The sequence below is a fragment of the Staurois parvus genome, unplaced genomic scaffold (assembly GCF_062004578.1).
Source record: "Staurois parvus isolate SC_StPar_1 unplaced genomic scaffold, SC_StPar_1.0 ptg000955l, whole genome shotgun sequence".
NCBI lineage: Eukaryota > Metazoa > Chordata > Amphibia > Anura > Ranidae > Staurois > Staurois parvus.
In genome coordinates, this window is record NW_028318751.1 from 557,858 (window position 1) to 579,675 (window position 21,818).

Genomic DNA, 21,818 nt, shown 5'->3' on the forward strand with positions numbered 1-21,818 from the left:
TCAATGCCACCAGTGACATAGCTCCAGTCCAGCAGGACGTTCAAACTCTGACACACACAGTTCACGCCCCATTATCCATGCAACCAATAAGATGCCTTATCTTTTTATTACATGCAGATCCTTTTTCCTCTCTATTACAATACAGTGCCTTATGCCCTTCTATTACAAACAATAGTTCATACCCTTCTATAGCACACACATTTTCCCTCCTCTGGTCCCAGACTGCTTAGGCAGATTCACTTAATGTAGTATATTGATACATTCAACTTCCAAGGCCCTGACAGTACAACCCCCCCACTGTCCTTTCCAACAAGGTATATTCACTGATTCACACTCCCTCCCCATTGCTGGAGTCTACTTTTGGCTTTAGTGTAATTTGAACTTCTGTAGATCAAACAATTAGGTTGGGTGTGGCCAGTTCTCTTGGAGGTCACCACAACTGCTAAACTCAAATCTTGAAAGCTGAAATCTTCACCTTAATCCAGAGTAATTTAGTGCTACCATTCGTAATTACCCATTTGCATAGCTCCAAACTGTCCATTCTTTGTAACCAATTCTCTGCCCTTCTTTCCAGGACAGGGGGCATGCGTAGACAACCTTCAGCTAGGGGGATTGGAAATCTTTCCTGAGCTCTGGCACATGCTTCATGGCCAAAAAGCCTTTGGTGAGGGGACTACACAACTAGTACTAGCTGGGTTGTTTAGGGCCCCAGTACAGTGGTCCCAAGCCAGAACCATCGGTGGCTGACTACTCACCCTGCCCAAACACAATAGGCTCACAGGTTTTTTCAGTGCATGGTCCAGACATTAGACCCGTCACCACTGCCGGGCATGCTGACATTACTAGCAACCGCCAGTCCCCTTCTAGAGCCAAGGTCCACGCTTACTTTTAGTTCCACGTGTCCAGCCTGATTTTTGCTGAAACTTTTCTTTATTTTGGTAACAAGCTTCCCAACAGTCCATACAACATTTTATTTAGCAGCTGAAAGCAACAATACTTGCAATAGTTCATTGCTTCATGGAACCATCAGACACGGTTGGTTTTATACAGTGCTATGGCAACTCCAGGATTCTTGTTACAGAGTGCTCCAGCTCCTTGGCATAACTCACCGAGGAAAGAGGACCATGGCAAGGGGGAAAGCCCATACAAGGTAGTCTACAATATTCTGTATACGATGCAGACCCTAGAACTTCTACAGGGGCCTAAACACTATTCACCCTTTGTACTACTTTCCCTATTATACTATCTAGGTCTATATCCCCATCCCCCTGGCTTCACCCCTCCATAACGTTTTCTAGGATAGAGATGGAGGTCCCTAGATGAGCAAAAAATAAAAATGGCACCCTAGACCCAGCATAGGCATTGGCACCAAATGGGTTCTACAAGTTACCTCACTTTTTGGTCTGAAGTACTGAACTCTATGAAAAAAGTGGATGTATTCAAAACGGAATTAAAGTCAGAAAATGAAAACCCCTGACAGGTAGGATTTTTATACAAGAAAGCATGCACAATCTAAGTGTAGCAGGTACAGTGCGTGCATTTATTTAAAAAAAAAGTTGAGTGGCAACTCACATGGAAACTGTTAATATGTGCATATCATCCATCATCAACTCAGTTGGGGCTCTCAGCTATGTGCAGAGTGAGGATGTAGCTTGAACAGGCACATGGAAGAACAGCTGTTCAGTTCACTAAGTGCAGCAATAGGATGTATGAGAATGACACAAAATAAAGGCAGCTCACTTAAGTAGATGGCAATATTTGTTATGATATAGTGGTGGTAGCAGTCAGTTCTTTTGTGCCACAGGCAAGGCTGTCCAGAAATCATTGCTGCTGCCTGGGTAGTAGGTAGTGTCAAGCAACCAAAAGCAGGAAGCCAGATATCCATGGAATCAAAGGGACCTGAAGTGATGGTGCATGAAACTATCTGGGGTTGTGGCTACGCGTTTCAAGGCATCCTCATATTGTAAAGCTCTGAGCAAACTGTTGGCGCTATATAAATCCTGTATAATAATAATAATAATAATAATAATAATAATCATCTTCTTTCTCAATTCAAGGTAGAATTTTTATGACAAAAGAGTCCCTACTGGTCTTTTCTGTCAAAAATGCTTCCTCTTGCCTGTCAGCAGTGATGTACCTGAGCTGTGTTGGTGCAGCTCAGTGTGCATTTATGGCACCACTCCCATATGCATGCATGGGAGTGACATCATCATGATCCAGCCCAGGGGTGGACTGACCATTTGGAAACTCGGGCACTGCCTGAGGGCCTGGGGTCAGTAGGGGGCCCCATGAGATGCCCCTGGTACTTTTTTCATAGGCTTTTTTGAGTTTGGGCAAGGACACAGGAGCCCCATGATCCCCTATTGCCCGGGGGCCCCATGAGTTGTCAGTCCGCCCCTGGTCCAGCCATTCAAGCAACCGGACAGAACCCGGAAGGAAGACTGTCAGAAGATGGACATACCTGAGACTGGCGGGAGCACTACTAGTGCAGCGCATGATGGCATCGTTTGACAGGTAAGTCTGCTATGATGTGCAAATATGTGGTGCATACTAGCACGTTGTAGAATAAAGCTCCTGGTCCAATTAATAAACAAAATATATATTTTTTTTATATTAATTCTTCATGGGCCATATAAACTGGGGACATAGCATGGGTGTGTCCTTTGTACTGTATATATTTTGTTTCAAAAGGCAGCCCTCTTTTTCATGCCGCAAAGTTGAAAGATATGATTTCAAGGAACGGTAATATATTTGCTATTTAACAACAAAAAGTACAGATAAAAAAATTAGATGAAATACACCAGTTACAAAAATGTTTAATTTATCTTGAAAATGCTTGTAAAGACTCAAAAATGCACTCTTGGTCATTGTTAATGACTACATAGGCTGCCAAACACGCTGCCGTCTCAGCGGGACTTAGACTGCTGTTAGTCAGCCTGTAAATGAAGCGGCATCAGAGGTAAAAATGAAATTTAAAAAGAGTGACAGATGGAGTTCTGCTTATACCAGGTAATGTAAACATTTTCATTAAAGCAGCGTATGCTGTCAAATACAATTAGGCCCCAATCTCCTGCACATGCGATCAGGCAACTCACCTTTGCAGTAAAAACCAGAGCCTTATTTTCTCTTTTTTTTTTTTTGCTACTGCTACATAAGTCGCACCTGCATCTGCATGCAAAAAAATAAAACGCTTGCTTTCATAGCTGGTTGTATTTAAATACAGTAAACATGCAATGCGATCCATAAATATACAGCAGAATTCCATTAGCTGCAGATGACCGAGGGTTAGAACAGCATCTGTTGTATTGTCTGCTAGAAGAACATTTTCTCCATGCCCGTTCCTAGCCGTGAAAACACACTGTGCTTTCATTATACGTGTACGGTATCTATATAAAAAATAATTCCTCTCCGCTCCGAGTTATTTCTTCGAAGCTCATTACCATAATCACCGTCTGATTTCAGGCGCACATTAAAAAGGTAATGAATTATCAAAATATTTTCATCAGGCTCTAAATCGCAGAGGGAGAAGAGAGACAGACAGGAGGAGCTGCCATTTGTGTTTTTGCTCAGCGCTGCTTCATCTTCTCTGAGTTCATTGTGTGGGTAGAGGTCTGTTGATGGAGAACAGCCTCGGGGCATAGAACCTGTTAAAATGTGGCTCACCTAGAGGATTCTGGGACGCTGCTTTCTTAAACTAGAAATTGCTCTTAGGTTGTATCACAGAGTAAATGTTATGCGTTGTGGTCTGGCAGGCATGGAGACTACAATTTAAATTGAGCTTGAGCGTAGCTTTTTATTCGCTTTTTTTCTCCTCTCCATTTATCATCAGAACACTACGAGGTATACTATGAATCCACTTAGTTGTGGCTACCCCATGCACTTTGATATTGGTGCATTAAAAAGGTTTTGTTCTGGAAGTCTTTGGATGAAAATACAAACACCCTCCGTGATTACTATCAAACAGGATACAATTCAAACACTTCCACTTTATATATGCCAGCAGTAAGGTATACGTTTTAACTCACAAAGCTTATTCCCACCATGCCAAAAATGAGATGCTGCATTCCTGTCTGTTACATGCAGTCCCTAATTCCTCTTTCATACGCAGTGTCAAATGCCTCTCTTTTACATTGAGTACCTAATGCTTCACTATCAAATACAATGCTTAAAGCCTTTCTATCACATGTAGTACTAATGCTTCAAATTACATGCAGTGCCCAATGCCTCTCTTTAACATGAAGTGCCCAATGCCTCTCTTTAACATGAAGTGCCCAATGCCTCTCTTTAACATGAAGTGCCCAATGCCTTTCTATAAAATGCAGTGCCCAATGCCTTTCTATAAAATGCAGTGCCCAATGCCTTTCTATAAAATGCAGTGCCCAATGCCTCTCTATAACATGCAGTGCCCAATGCCTCTCTATCACATGCAGTGCCCAATGCCTCTCTATAACATGCACTGCCCAATGCCTCCCTATAACATGCAGTGCCCAATGCCTCTCTATAACATGCAGTGCCTAATGCCTCTCTATAACATGCAGTGCCCAATGCCTCTCTCTATCCCATGCAGAACCTAATGCCTAATAAACAAAGTGCCTTCTTCTCTATTATATATAGTATGCCTCATGCTGCTCTATTACAATCAGTGCCTTGGACTTCTTTAGTAAACCCAATGTGTCTCTCTAGCCAAAGCTGTTTAGACAGAGTCACCTAAAGTTAATCTAAAGCCCAACCATTTTCAGCTTTGGAAAACGTGGTAGGTGGTTAGAATTCCTGTTTTTTTTTTTTTTGCTTACTGTGTCCCTGCTAGGAGATTCACCCTCTTGGATTGTCCTGTTGACCCTTGTTACCAGGAATAAAAATGGGGGGCTATCCATAATTTTGAGTTACCAAAACAGTCTTTGAGGGGAAATATGTCAATGGAGAAACATGGTCTGGTGACAACAAAGGGGACATTTCCTTTCACTTCATGTTATCTTTACAGAATGGGAAATCTTCCCAGTAAGATGCAGATGGCAAAAAACAAAAATAAAACTAAACAAAAACTGAGGTGGTACTGTTCTAGAATTAACTTTTTAGATGAACAAACACTCTCTTTATGGCTCTTATCAAAATGAGATACCATTCAAACCAACACTAACACTTAAAAGCACGTACCTCCCAAGTTTCTGGAATGTTGAGGGACACCTTTTAGCACACAGTATGTAGGCAAAGGGCATGTCTCTGCCATGGTCCTGGTTACACAAAGCACAAAGGTCTAGTATGGAAAAAAACTATTGGCTAAACCACACAAGTGCTTTTTAAACTTTATTTTTACTTTTCTATTGGCTTTTCAAAATTATAAATGCAATAATTTAGAGGTTGGATGAAAGGTTTTGTGCAGCAGAACACATTTGGTAGTAAAATAGTACATTTTGTATAAGGATGTACACATGAGTCCAAAAAGAGGAACAATTGAGGCTACGGGGAACAAATGTCTCAAAAGAGGAACAGTCCCTCCAAATGAGGGGCATTTGGGAGCTGAAAAGATATCTTTGATGGAAGTAATGTCCAAATAGCTCACCCGATCCATTAATACAAGGACCCCTTAGTTGTAGAGAGTGCATATCTCTCACCTTATCTATTTCCATAAAAAGATTACCAACTCATTTCAACATGTTAGCATGGCCCCAATTAGCTGCCAAGAATGAGGTAGGGCACCACACATTTCTAAGAGGAGCTCCACCATCTTGGTCACTCACATTCTCCTAGCCTAAGACCAACCTCCAGAATTAAAGGAGTGTCCACATGTTCAACCTTTTTAACATTTTACTGAAACACTAGTAGGGTGCACAGTTCACTTCCAAAACATCAGGTTTGACCTGACATCAGGAACACTGCACAGTTCGAATTCAAACTTGATACAATGATGCTGACCAACACTTCCAGTACCCTCACTGTAGGTCGTCTTTGGTGGGTTCTACCTCAGGGCCTATACTAGGATTACTCCTAAGGCTTCACTTCCATGGGTTACAAGCTTACATGGTAGTATGCTGAAGGTAGCCTCTTCCCACCAACCTCGACCCCAAGCTCTTCCAGCTTTGGTAAGGTCAGCTTGCTTCCTAGTCTATATTTTGATGGCTCAGTTTAAATAAAGATTTGTAGAGTCTCCCTTTAATTGTCAGGCTGCTGAAGGACATAAAAAATAAGGGCAGATAGGTACATACTGTGAATACCGTAGCTGGCCATATTCCAGAATATGACCATCACTTTGTGGCTGAACAAATGAGACATCCATGTCCAGGTCGGTTACAAGATTATTACAAAGCAGTCTGTGAGTTACGGTATTTTTGGTCCTAGATTTAAACGTTAACTCTTGCTACCTCGGCACTAGTAGCTTTTTTGACTTTTACAATTTTAGGCAGATTGGTTTGTTCTGGTGGCAATCAAATTAAAATTGCTCTTTATTCTTAAAAGTTTGCTTTGATAACATTTCTCAGAAATAATTGCCTGCAACAAACGGAAAAGTCATTTCACATGATTTTCTTTTTTTTATCTGCTTTTAGCATTTGTTTTAAACTTTAGAATGTTCCAGTCAACGTGTGATACATTGAATATCTGAACCTTCATTGTTCATTGTACGGTCATCAGTCCCTAGTAGATTCTTCTGAAAATTCAAGCCATTTTTGGCCTTAATAACTACTTGAGTACAAGCCTGTAATAGCCCTTCATTACCAGGCCATTTTTCATTTTCCAGTAATGTGATGGTTTGACTGACAATTACTCCAATTATCATGCAACATATGCAACTATAATTGTCATGCAACACTGTCATGCAAATGTATTATTTGTGACAGATAGAGCCTTCTTTTGTTGGAATGTAATAGCTTTGTTGTACATTTTTTACAATAATAAAGGAAAATAAACCAAATATTTAAAAAACATTTCCCTTACATATGGATTAAAAAAAATGATCATGCAATCACACAATCCCCCTTCAATCTGTTGCCTTAGATCTACAGTAGAACCAACGATTGATTGATCATTCATTTATTAGTTCCTCCTTTGTTTCATTGTGAAAGGAAGGCATAAGCCTTTAAACGAAACAGCATTATTGTTAATATTTGTGATCACTGTGATTGGTCATCACAGCCATCATAAGGTACAGAGACACTAGGAGTGGCTCTCTACACTCTGCTTAGGTGTGAGCAGTCAGATGGTCACATTGGCCATATATTTCTGCAGTGCCAGAAGTGCAGATACAAATGTCCACACTTGGCCGTTCATGAACTTAAAGAGGTAGACAAAGCCGAAGTCCAAGCAAATAGATACATTTTTCAAATGCATACATGAGAGATGTTTTCCCTGCAAAATGATATGCATTTCTGTCAATCCAGGTAATTTCCCTGACCCCCGTCTGTGACTAAATTATTATTATTTATTACATTTACTTATATAGCACCATCAATTTACGCAGCGCTTCACATATATATTGTACATTCACATTGGTCCCTAACCCTCAAGGGGTGTACAATCTAAGGTCCCTAACTTACATTCATACAGTACATACACATACGAAGGACAAATTAGACAGGAGCCAATTCACCTACCAGCATGTCTTTGGAGTGTGGGAGGAAACCAGAGTACCCGGAGTAAACCCACACAGGCACAGGGAGGACATACAAACTTCAGGCAGGTGGTGCCATGGTTGGGATTCGAACCGGCGACCCTAGTACTGCCAGGCAGAAGTGCTTACCACTTAGCCACTGTGCTGCCCAGTGCAGGAGCAGCAGCAGTTAGCCCTGTACTCACATTGCCCTCTCATCTTGTCAACATGAAAAAGGGACCAACCTACCTCTTCTTGGATCGGACAGCTACCCACTTGCTGGTAGTTGTATTCCCTATTGTGTCCACTCCTGGTCATAGGCCCACACACACAACATCCTTGGCCATAGGTCTAAATGTTTAAGAATAAAGGACTGTCCACACATGAAAGAGGTTTTCTGCACTAGCCTTTCAAAGATGGCCATGACTTTTATCATGACATACTTACAGAACTCTTCGGTGTGAACCACCATACCCAAGAGCAGACTTTCTATAGCAGTCTTTTGGACACGGAACACCAGCATTAATTAATAAGCCATCTTCCCTTTGCACCTCCTCTCTCCTTGGGAACACTACAGAAATGGGATTATTTTTCCATGTATACTAAATCCACGCCATGCAACTGTTGTCTCTCTATCTGCAAGTCCCATTCTATAGCTCTGCCTATCCGGACATGCTCCCAGATGTCACCTACATTTCCAGGTGTACGTACTCACTTCAGAGACTCTTAGCCTAGCCTAGCCTGGCCTAAAAGGCCTTTTGCATTCTGCTCACAGTCCACAGCAGACTGTAAAAGAGCCAGGGCAAGAACAACTGGTCCTTCTGGGTGTTGAAGTACTTCACCCAAAGCTTCAGCCCCGTGAAGGGTCCTTGGTAGTTGCTGACTATCTGAATAGCTCTATGCTGTTTTACTCCCATAGCCTCTCTCTTTAAGACTTCTTCCATCCTGGCAATTATATGGGCACTAACTCCACCACATCGCCAGAGGAAAGCCTTAAAGGGGACCTAACACCCAATTATATAATTCCCTTTACCACACTATGTTGGGACAGATTAACTAACTGAACCTGCTATCAAGCATGTTCTTTGTGGACATATGTGCAAGGGGCACACCTGTCTGGCTCCTAGTTTTGTCCCTCCCCCAGTCTGAGTTCTGCTGTAAAAGCAATTTCAAAAGACTGATACCAAGTCAAGCAGATACTTATATTTTTTTTAATGCAGCTGGTGTGTTTCAATATTTTTAGGGAACACATTAGTATATAATGGTAATCTGTTTGTATCTGCCTAGAGTATGCTTTTTATTGCATGTTTACATTGGTCTAGTTTGAACCAATATAAGTATGCATTTTCATATCTGATGGACCACTGTAGAAGCTGACAACCACTGTACTAGTTGGCACTACTAGACTAACAGCCATGATCTTCCAAGTCATTTGTGAGCAGAGAAGGGAAACCTCCCCACACAGGACCCAGAAGATCACTGCTATCATTGTACTACAGTAATTGCAAGTTTCCCAATGGACCATTGGGTATGAAATATACATACTTACAGTGTTCCAAGCTGAACCAATGTAAGTTTGCAATATAGGTCATACCCAGGACTTTTTTCAGTGGGAAAGCAAGGGAACGCAGTTCCAGTACTTCCAGCACTGAATGTATGTAATGGCAAGGGATACTAGGGTCGATGGAGAGTCTATTGATGCTGGCTGCTGAGGAATCTGTTAATGCTGAGGGGGTCTTTGTTGCTTAGGAGGTAAATTGTTGCTGGGAGGGATCAACTGTTGAGGAAAGGGTCTACCGTTGCTGGCTGCTGGAGGTTCTATTCATGCGGGCTGCTCGGGGATCTATTGTTGCTCTGGGGTTTAATGTTGATGAGGGGATCTGCTTCTGGCTGCAGGGGATCCTTTTTACTGCTTTTTCTGTTATCACTAACACATTCTATACAAATTACTTATTGTAGCACTACAAAATGATACTTGGTTCTGTATTCTCTAAAAGGAGTTGTACTGGAAGATGGGGTGGGGGGGGGGGGTGGAACCAAGGGATAGCGCTTGGAGGTAGATAGAGGATGGAGACAGACATGACTCAGAAGGGGGAGGGGGTGTACCCACACCTATTCTTTGAGAGAAAAAAAAGCTCTGGTCATACCTGGAGTTCAGCTTTAAGGACTACAGAGAAGATATACACACCATAAAAGTTTATCAGATGTAGCCGATTGCATTTCAGCTGTGGGCTTGTCATACAGATGTGAAACACACCCAACTTAAAAAAGTTTCCATCTTGTTAATGCTCATCAGTTTAAGACAAGAAAACCATAGCCATTACAAACGTAATACTGATTTCCATGTATGGCTACTTTTGCAAAGTTCCATTGGTCCAGCTTGGTGCAGTTGGGTCCTAATTCCAAGGTTACCAAGCAGCATCCTTGGCATTCAGGAGAGACTAGGTTTCCTGCAAATTTGACAAATGCTAGTCTCTCCTTTATTTTGATTAAAGAAATGACCTCCACACCATGAGTGATATTCTCAAGGTTGAGCCTGGTAGGGCATCACAGTCCTTCAACTTGGTTGCTCCAAGGGCTGCGGAAGCTCAGTCCAGGTTTGAAACCTGCAGGGCACCACTGTTGATAATAAGTAAGCAGTAAGCAATGTAAACTTAAAACATAAAATTTAGATAAAGTACCTTTTCTTCAGAATGTAAGTCGCAAGAGCAGAGTTACAGAAGACAAATTACATTCAGTCAAGGTTGCTTAGAGACTCAAATAAGAGATTAAAAAGTGCAATACAATAAATCATACAAGTGTTCTTTTTTGGCCAACGGGAAAGATGAAGGATGCACCTTTACAGAGGCTTAGTGGTATGGCTAATTAACAAGAATACCTTTATACAGAGGTACCAAAGGAATAAAGAATTAGGTTGCTCAGTAAGAAGAACTGGTAAAACTATCATCAACTCGGCAAAGCACCGTTTTTGTATGAAATGGTCATATAACTCAAACACATTAGTCCTCATGTATGACAACGATGAGCCTCATGATATGGGCTCCCCAATACTCAAGACTTTTTACAAACTATCAGACTTTTCATTCATATTTACCTCGGTAGTACTACCCGTCCTATTATATATCATTACAGCCCTGTGTTTCCCTGCAAAATCCCCAGCCATGTTTTTAATGTGTTTCAGGAGGTTGAACACCAAAGGAAATTATAAATACATACATTGGCAGAGGAATAACATGTCTTACAATGGCATCAAATATTTAGTACATTTACAAGCAATTTATAGTGTGATATCAGTGCCAGTATGGGAATATTTGAAAATGGTTAGATCCAGCCATAAGGTTAGTGGTTGAGATTGAATTTCAAGGTTAGGTTGAATAATAGGTTCAAATAAAAAAAAGACTAGAACCAGAAATGGGTTCCTAAGCGTTATCTTGGCCTAAAGAAAAAATATAAATATTTACCAGACATTTTGTTTGCTGAAACCCTGTGTATCAAACAATTACTATCATTTTCCTTAAAATACTGTTTTTAACTTTTTAAAAAATGGTTTTCTTTTTTTTGCATCCGAGTGGTAATGATATCCTCTGGCCTCTTTCAGCCACTTCCTGTTTATATGCACTCCTTGCACATCATTGCTCATGACAGATTTCCCAATTGTGATAAAGATGGAGTGTGCATGTGTAATGAGTTCCTTTGTGGCCACTTGTAGACTTTACCAGAGGCACACCTGACAGGATGACAACATCCTAGGTGACATCATTGAGCAAATTTGGTAAATGTCATAACTCAGGATTCCTGGCTGTCAATTTATATTACTGCAGCCAGGGATTTGTCATTTAGTGACAGAAATATGGTGTGTAAAAATTGGCGTGTGATGGGGCATTGTCATTTACAATGGATTACGCATCCCTGGACACTATGATTGACAATTGATTGCATCATTGGACGCAGTGAATGGCATAGACTTACTTCTAGAAGACATTAGTTAAATGTATTTTGTGTGTGTCTGTGTTTTACTTCAATTTATGCACTTTCAAGGCGGTTTTTTTTTGCTTTTAACTCTTTGAGGAAATGGATATGTGGTACCTATTGTGGAATCTGGAAACCCGCTTTATAAAAAGTACCCCCATATTACTCCAATCCTTCTTGGGACACAAAAGGTACAAATGAGGCTCTTGACCTCAATATTAGGACATAGGTGCTTTGCAAGGAGCATGGGGGAGGGTTTGTCACCCCTTTGCAATGCACCTCCCACCTATGTTGAAAGGTGTGTGGCCTGGTCTAGTAAAAGGAAGAATGGTGGCCCATAAATATTGGAAAGTCGAGCTGACAGAGGGGTCAAGTGGAAGATTAAGTGCTGAGGAGACTGTCTATGCCTAAGCAGGGGGCCCCTAGGGCTGGGGCCTCCAGGGGTGCAGCCTCCAGACTGGGCTTGGGCTGGCTCAGAATGACACATTCAGCTGTGCAGCATGAATGGGATCGAGACCTGGAGCAGTGGGAGCAAAGTGGACAGAGTGAATACATCAACACCAGGGGCGGACTGACAACTCATGGGGTCCCCGGGCAATAGGGGATCATGGGGCCCCAGTGTCCTTGCCCAAACTCAAAAAACCCTATGAAAAAGGTACCAGGGGCATCTCATGGGGCCCCTTACTGACCCCGGGCCCTTGGGCAGTGCCCGAGTTTCCAAATGGTCAGTCCGCCCCTGATCAACACAATCTGGGATCCACAAGGGGAAAGCCTGTCACATGTAGCAAGCTTTTAAAAGACAGGAAATCTTCCAAGCAGCCAGGAGGGCTGGTAGTGTCTGCAGGCTGTGGAGCTGGGAGCAAACTAACAGGGGGAGAGGAGACATCTCTGCATGTAGTTACAAGAAGCTAAGCTGATTTTTGAGGGGCTGCTAGTTCTTCCCCCATAAATGGCTGCTGCTACTGATCTGCAAAGACTGGTGGCTTTCAAGGAAAAGAACAGTCCAGGATCTGTTTTGTACATAGGAAGATAGTTGTCCCCCTTCATTGATTCAAGCCAAACTGGGAATCCCATAATCTCTATCCAAGTTATTTCCTCTAAAAAAATAAAACCAAGACCACAGACTGGTTACAGTCTCCTGGATGCAAGTGTGTGAAAAATACCTGTTGCCTGGCTATGCAGAGCTTAAGGGTACCTAAAACACAGCAGCCCTCACGAGGGTAGCGCTACATAAAGTCAAGAAAGACCCCAAATACCCAAAACACTTCCTATGCACAGGAAACCAGTGACCACTGACCTTAAAACAACCACAAAATAAATGTTCAACTTGAAAAAGACATATAAAAAGACAAAACAAAAATTCACAATAGAAAAGTGGGTAACAAGGATGATGATTTGCTAAAAATAAATAAGCAGTCAGAATTAAAGTACAGTTTCCTACCAGACCCCAAGTTTTCCCCAGCCTTTGCATACAACAGCTTTTAATGCACTGACACGTGGCTGATCTGTGCCCTGTCCCCCTTTACTTTTATAGTGATGGGATGGCACCTCACAAAGCCCCATTAACCCTTCTAAGCTAGTTGACTTAAGCTCAAAAGACCCTTGCCGTATATTAACATTAAAAAGAATTTGATCTGCCCAATTCCCACATTAGTTCACTGGAATCACAAATCTCAAACACACTGAGCTGGCCTTGAATCCATAGTAGACCCAAACCTCATCCATAGTTAAAGGTTCACTCTTTCACCTGTCAAAGAAGCTTGTCAGTACACTGAATCAAGGGTTTCTGTTATGTTCCATTTTGGTACTGCTCTGCGTCTGCTTTGGTCTGCTACTATGGGTATAGGTTGGCTTATCTCAGGTATCTACTCTGGTTATCCCACAGTTGTTTTGTCTTTTAACTCCTGCTTTTGATGGGCTATCTTTGGTTTGCAGGTTGTCCTGCCCTCTGGCTTAAACCTAACAATAGCTTTGCCCAATGCTTTGTTACTCTGCCTAGCGTGGTCTGATTTTTAGCGGAGCGCAGGGAGATAATTCCAAGAGCACAGTTTAGGTGTTGTCCTCAAGCTCACACCCACCATCAGGGTGTAGCGCACAAACCCCCAGATGTGTCCTGCTATTTGTCTCGAGTTCTATTCCCTATTAAGTGCAAACAACCAGGCACACAGTAGCTTCCCAGTCTCTCTAAACGAGTCAGACAGAAAATGTATTATTTAGATTTAAAACTTTAGTATGCAAGTAGAGCCTTGCAATTCTCTGGAACTAGCACAGTACCTTGTTAGAGAGCCTTACGTGTAGAGGAAGGCCTCTCGTACAGCTCTAGCTCAGGGACCACTGAAGGTGGAACAGCAACCACAAGAGCACGGCGGGGTATGAGTGCCTGATCAGTCCAGTAATATGCGGAGGAATAGCTGATGACTTGCTGAATGGATGCCAGGAGTGAAGCAGCAGGTTGTAGGCAGACGTCACTGCAGTGCAGGCAGGCCACAAGTGGTGCAGTAGAGCAGGCTGGTAGCAATCAGGCTGACTGTGGGCAGATGACACAGCAGAGCAGGATGGTAGCAGCCAAAGCTGGATGCAGGCTCAGATGGGCCAGGTCGGTAACAGGCGGGCAGGTCAAGCATAGACAGCAGGCAGAAGAGAGGTCAGGTCACAGGCCAATGTAAGCAGTAGTGAGGGAGATCAGGCAGATACCATAGGCAGAGACAGAGTCCAAGAAGCAAGCTGAGGTCAGTTCAGGTAGCGTTCAAGCGAGGTCAAGATAAGCCGGGTAAATACAGGAACAGACAAAGGAACACAGGGAGAGCTGCAGATCAGACAGCAATTCACTAGTGCTGCTGCTGCACTTATATAGGCCAATAGGTGCCAGAATTAACCAATGTGCACTGCTGTGCGTGCATGCCCATGCATGCATGTTTGTGTGCGTATATGCAAGGACCATCTTTAGGGTCTTTACAGGCATGTACACAGTGTACCCTAGATACGTGAAAGCTTTTCTGTACCAGATAGTTTCTGTACTGTGTGCCTTTAGGTCAGATCCCCTGTGATCTTCCTTCAACGGTGTTCAGGGGCTCTGGACATGGTTCCCCTAGCTCTAACTGGAGCAGGGGCCCAGATGACCAATTCTAAGCTTCGGCTATGTACCCAGAGGGCACGGCCCTCAGGCTGGGTTTCATCCCACAGGACATGAACCTTGCTGCTCTAAGGCTCCAGACTATTTATGCACACTACAGCCCCCTGTTGGTCTCTCTCTCAACCAGGGAGTGGCTGAGACTGCATGAAGATTCAACTCAGAATCCGATTCTCCCACCCATTATATTCCTTACTGGAATGCAGGGAGAAGTAGGTGACCCTGCATCCAGCAGAGCCCAGAACAGCCAGTAATCAAATCCTGCCCCTCTGGCTGCAGAGGAGCCAAACAAAAACTAAAATTTACCTCAAATTGTTATCAACCTAGCTAGGAGGGTGTTATAAGGGACTCTATTGAAAACCAGGTATTCCAGAACCTGCACCCCAATAGATCCTTTTAAATATGTTACAGTTAACTGTCCTCAAGCCTCCACCAACAGTTGATGTTTTTTGGCATAGGAATCCACAAAGTTATATTCAAACAGAGTCTCATTTTTTACATTAGGAATCTCCAAGGCCCAATATTCCATACATTATTTAAAAAACATTGCTGTTGGGACTTGAACAGGTTTGAAATACATTTCTTTAGAAAGAGTCCGATTCAGCTATGCAACAAAGTTTTAAGAAGCCTTTAATAAACCTTCAAATGCTCCGATTAGTGAAATCCTTATGTTTATACCTCGTATACCAGTTGAAATGTTTTCTGATATACTCTTTGAATGTTGTTTTTTCCAAACAAATCTTTAATCATCCTCGTTTCTTATGAAGGAGGAAATTATTTTAAAGAGAAGTAAACTTTTCAATTAGGACGGTTTCATTCATCTCTACCTACATCCACTGAAGTCTGCAAAGCATAAAACAACTTCACAAGTGTCTTGTATAAATACACATTTTAAATTAACTTTTACGAAATTACTGGGATTTAATTTCTTTGCAAGATACCGGTACTAGTTTTCCAGTTTAATCCCCTTATAGACATGCAAACCTCACTGCATGGAATATCAGCCACAAATATAATAGAGCAAAATAGTCCAAATAATTTGCAGCAAACGACAAAATACTTGAACAGAAAAACTTAGTAGAAATGATCCCTCTCAATTCCTTCAACCTACTTACACTCAAGTTTCCAACAGTCACCCAACACTTCATTTCTCAATTGAAGCACCAAGTCTAAATCCTGTGTAAGCTCCAACAGGGATGCCACATCCTCCCTGACACAGTAGTGTTTGGACCTGCCGACTGGCCACTCAGCCAGAAGCACTGTATGTTGGGAGCAGGTCACGTACTCCTTTGCACTCTGATGGGGCAAGGGGACCGATTTTCTCTATGTAGGTCCCCCCCCCCCCCCCCGAAAGGGCCCGCTCTTTTGTCCCAGGTTCTCTCCCCAAGTTAGTGTAATGTGGTCATGCAAATCATGACAGTCACTCTTGTGGATCACTGAGTAATCTAAGGGTATCTTTTGATGCTTTATTGGAAGTTGAACTTGGACAGGGTACAGGGAGCTGTGGGACAATCCAGTAACACAGTGTAATAATCAGGAGGACACTTTGTTAAATCTTCTTAGTTCAGTCCCTCTAGTAACAGCTAAACGAATGAGCAGACCCCAAAAGGGAATATCCCAATCCAAGCAGGCTCTGGCACTGATGCACAAAGGAATAGTAGCAGCAAACAGTAGCTAGAATTTTACACTTAGGTCTGTATTGTCAATGTCCCTGGATACTTGGAGGCCTGCTTTCAATATCAGCCAGACAATTCTCCTGTGAACTCCCAGACCAGATCCTGAGTGAAATCCCTTGACCAGCTCCAATTATTCTCAGAAAAGTAGGCCCCCAGCTATAGCTTAGCTAGGGCCTTGATGAGCTCCTGTAAGAACTTCTGTTGCACTGCCCAGAAGTGCAGGAGCCCTTCAGGCTGGGAACTTCTCTTCCTGGACAAAAACAGGGCTGCCTCATTCCCCAAACTATTTATACATTCTTCAGTCACCTAATGAGCATCCTCCCCCAGGGATTGGCCAAGACAACAAATAGTCAGGCCGTGGAGCTGCCTTTTCCAGCCCATTACATTTTAGAATCCATCAGAAGGCAGGGGAAAACAGTTGAGCCTGCAGCCAGTGAAGCCTAGAAAAACCCAAAATAATCACACATGCTCCACTGACTATAGAGGAAAAAACAACCCATCTAGGAGGGTGCTACATGTAATAAACGTAAAATATTGCTCATAGAAGCTAGTCAGATAGGCTAGGCAAGGCGTAAAGTGTAATGTGCAATAACCAGATAAAATACATCTTGTAGTGATGTTGCTTCACTAAAATGAAATCTGGTTACTGTGCACCTTGCATGGTTTAACCCCTTGACGCCGAGCATATGCAAATATGCAGCCTCTGGGCGGCTGGGCCTTGACGCCACATGGCCGCATATTTGCGCACCATTTGAAAATACATATGTGCTGAGAGTGCGCGCCCTGCACACTCCCAGCACATACGTGTGTGTCTCACATAAAGTTCCTGATCTCCCCTTGCGATTGGGACCTTTTTCAATCATGTGACCGCCATGACAGCGAATCACGACGGTCACATGACCCTAAAACCTCGCCCAGCCTCCTTAAACGGCCAGGAGGCGCCAGCGTAAAGGCGTTAATAAGCCTGTAGTTTTATTTTATCGGAATAACCTATCAATGTTTTTGAGGGTTTACTTGCCATGGGCACAAACTATTCATAAATTTCAGTCATGATTTCTTGAAACATCAAAAAAAAAAAAAACACAGTTGAATGGGCTCTGTATATAATTCTCTTAACACTACCTGGCTCTAGGGTTGGGGTAAATAGGAATAATGGCACAGATTTAAAAAAAAAAAAAAAACATCCATACCATTATGTTTAAATACAAAATGTCTCTCAGTTGGAGAACTGATATACATAAGGTTTTTGTCTAATGTAGACTATTCCTTCATCAGAGGAGCCTTCCTGTGGACAGCCTCGAGGTGCTCGTTTTAACCATGGACAGTGTTCACTATTTCCACATCTGAAGACACCTTTATGAAATTTTTCATATGTCACTTTCTTACTTAAACTCGGTAACAATATATCCTTAAAGTTGATGAGTGAAGTTGAGAGTATTCGTTTCATTCATAAATTTCAGGGAAAAATTTAACCAAAATTCCACCATTTGACCAATGTATGGTCAATGGGGAAGATGAAATCAGGATGGCTTTGGTGGTTTTAAGAGTGTGTTGGTCTTAAAGGCACCTAAAGGTTACAGAAACTCCTTTTTTATTTCTATTATTGTTAACATTTTTTTTACAACACCACAACAGTATATTTAACAAAGTGCACACAAAGTTATCCAATAACAGGGTTTCTCCAACAGGTTCTGGGGTTCTGCCACTTGCCAGTGTTACAGTGAAGTCCTCTCTGCCCAACTGTTGCAGTGGAGTCCCCTCTGCCTGGACTACCCCCCAAAGGCTGTTGCAGAGGATTCTTATCTGCTGAAATGCAGCCTTCAAGTACCACTGGGTGAATTTAGATTATCCCCTCTACTCTTTCAGTTCCTGTATCTGAGGTCAATAATGTGAATGTGTGAAGAGAGGAGCAACTCATCTCAGGAGGTAGTTGGGATATATGCAGCAGATAGGGCGCAGTGGTATTCAGGGCTTGTTCTCTCAAAGAAATGATGCAAGTACTCCCCCCCCACCCTTACGAGTCATCTGCCCCCTATTCACCTTCGGGCACAGTCTCTTGGTTCTAACTTCTACCCACATTCCAGTACAGTCCTTTTTAGTGAATACAGAACCAAAGCATTATTCTGTGGTGCTAAGTACCATGTATGGAATTTGCTAGTAACAAGAAAGGCAGTAAAATAGATTGTCTGTAGCCAGCAAAAATAGACCCCCCAAGAACACAATAGATCTCCCAGCAGCCAACAGCAATAGACCCTCCAGCCAGGAGCAACAATAGCACCCTCGCTCAAATGTAGATCCCTTTCAGCAACAATTGACCCCCTCTAGACAACATAAGACCCTACCCTTTGACAACAATAGATGCTCCACTGGTAACAATAGACTCCCCCGCAACAACAGACCCTCCAATACACCTCAGCACCCCTTGCCATTACATACATTCAGTGAGGGAGTTGTTCCCCCACATTCCTGCTGAAAATAAAGCCCTGGTGGCATTATTACTAGAGCGGGGCACATTGCCAAGGAGAAAATCAGCAACAGTCACAAACATTTGTAAGTCAAATCACCCTGTTGTCCAAATAAATTAATGATCATATGTAAAAAAAAAAAAAAAGCTGTAGTGGTCTTAACCACTTTCCAAAGCAATTTTTACATTTCAACCATGCTCCTAACAATTTCGCAATACTCTTTTCATTATTTATGACATCGCAGTCACAGACATCTTGCTTTTTGACGTACATTTTTTTTTACTTTTTTCTCCCTTTTTCTACTGTATTTTGCCTTTTTGATCTGTCATAATAATTGCTATAAATCATTGATTTTCTTTTGTATCTTTCTGTAATGTTATAATTCTGCTTATGTAAAATTTTGTGGAAGCAGTAAGGATTTCTTGGAAACAAGACTAATTTAGTGTTTTTTTTCAAGGATTATTCATTATTATAATTTAAGAAAACTTTCAACAACACAATGAATACGCTATAGAATATAGTGTACTTGTTTTATTTTGTGATTTGTCCTGGTTATCACAATATTAAATTATTTTCTGGTACAACCCATGCTAAAAGTTTCAAATTTCAATTTTGTTTTTAACACAGCAGCACAGAAAAAAAGTAAAATAAATGAAATAGGGGAAAAAAGTATGCTAAAGAAAATTAAACCGTAAATCAGTAAACTGATTGGCCACTATGGGCAACAACTCCATTTTGGTTCCATTTTCTTCTCTCTGGTTCTAATAGCTCTGGAGAGTTGGATGAATGAAATTGTTATAACACTGACTCTTCATGTTTAATAGCTTGAAACAGCCCATTCCAAGATTATAAAACCAAGATGGAAAGTGGAGTTTACATTGATTCTCTGTTACAAAAACTGATTAGCCTAACATTTATATAGTTTGGGAAAGTTCATTTGTAGAAAAGGAACTGGCTCATAGCCACAAGTTCAGAAAATGCCATTAAGAGCTGTGAAAGGCAACAGCTGTTCAATGACCTACAGAGAAATATTTCTGAGAACCATTAATGAGCGACTCTTTGGCAGCCAGAAATTCATTTATGCCCGTTTTATGTTTTAGTGGATTGGTCCTTGAGAGGCTGTGTGGCCTTGAGAGTGTCAGGGTGTTCCCTGTGACATAAAACAGAAGAGCGGTCCATCAAGAGGTGCACTCCATTTGTATTGTGGTCCTCATGGGGTTATTTACTAAAACCGGAGAGTGCAAAATATGGTGCAGCTCTGCAGAGCAATCAATCAGCTTCCTGTTTAATTTGTAAAGTTTATTTGAACAAGCTGAGGTTAGAGTTTGATTGGCTACCACAAAACTCCACCAGATTGTGTATACTCTGGTTTAAGTAAATCAACCCCTATATATATTAAAACCATAAATCCATTAATTCAAAACCACTAAATACATAGATTAAGGAAAAAAATTACATATATATATATATATATATATATATATATATATATAAAATAAAAGCTGTTTAACTACCCGAGCTCGGGACAAGGAGGGAGGTAGAAGGGTCAGCTACCTTGGGCACATTTTCATGTTAAGGAGCTACACATTCACATGCAATTGCCACATAATTTGCATATGCCTAAACCTAATAGGATTTACATATGAATGGGTTATCAGGGATCTGCAAATAAATGGCAAAAGGCTGTATTTATTTGTTCACACCACAATGCCACCATGATGTGAGGTGCAGAGCCCATAGAAAACCTTCCTTTTCTAAATACCCTTGTAGTGACTTGTGTTGATCAGGTACAGAAAAACTCCCCTCCAGTGCCAACAAGTCCTTAAAGTGGTTCCTGGAATGCAGGGAATGCATTAAAAAGGTCTAGGTAGTATTACCACCCCCTCATTCCCCAATTAAATTTAAACTCGGTCCAGAGCTGTGCCCATCTGTAGCGGCTCTCCCTGCTCTCAAACGCTTTTCAGAGACTGTGGGAGCCATTGGCTCCTGCTGCTGTCAGTCACATCCAGTGATGAAGAAAGGAGGGTGGGCAGAGCCAAGCTGCACTGTCTGTGTCTATGGATGTAGGCAGTAGGTAGTGCAACATGATATTTCTCTGCTGCATTGATTACAGGTTTCTTCTGTGCCCCATCCTGTTATTAAACAGGGAACGACAAAGCAACACACTAAATGCCCACAAGGATGAAAAATGTATTTTAATATTTTAAATCTATTTAAAAGATATTCTCCCCAAATATATTGACATATATTTGAAATACAAAAGTTGGCTGTATTCCATAATAATATATTTTATATATATATATATATATATATATATATACACACACACACACACACACACACACATATACTATATACATACACACACACACACATACATACACACACTGTATGTTGAAATGAGTTTTTTTATGTGTTACAAAATATATGAAAGATATTTTTAAAAATACATTTTCAAATATACCGTATGTCTTTAAAAATACATTCAACCTACATTTTTGGAATGCATTTACAAATATAAGTAAAAATATATGTTAAAATTACTTTTTTATATGTTAAAAAAACCTGAAGACTATATTTAAAATATATATATTTTTAAAAACATATTTCATATATGTTGTAATATATAAAAAACACATTTCAACAGTGTATTGTAATATATATATATATATATATATATATATATATATATATATATATATATATATATTTTTTTTTTTTTTTTTTTTTAAATATAATAAAAATACGGCCAAAATTGTAGTATTTCAAATATATGTCAATATATTTGGGAAGAATATTTTTCAAATATATTTAAAATATATTTCCTTCCATGTGGGTGAGCTCATCACTCTGATATCTCCTCCTACCAACATTCTCTTTGCATTGCAACGCATCAGATTGGCTTCTTGTGCTGCTTTCTCTCTCCCTCTCGTAGTACTATTAGATTGCAAGTGACTAATGCCAGGTCAAATTCAAGTACTGTTTGAATTTTTAAA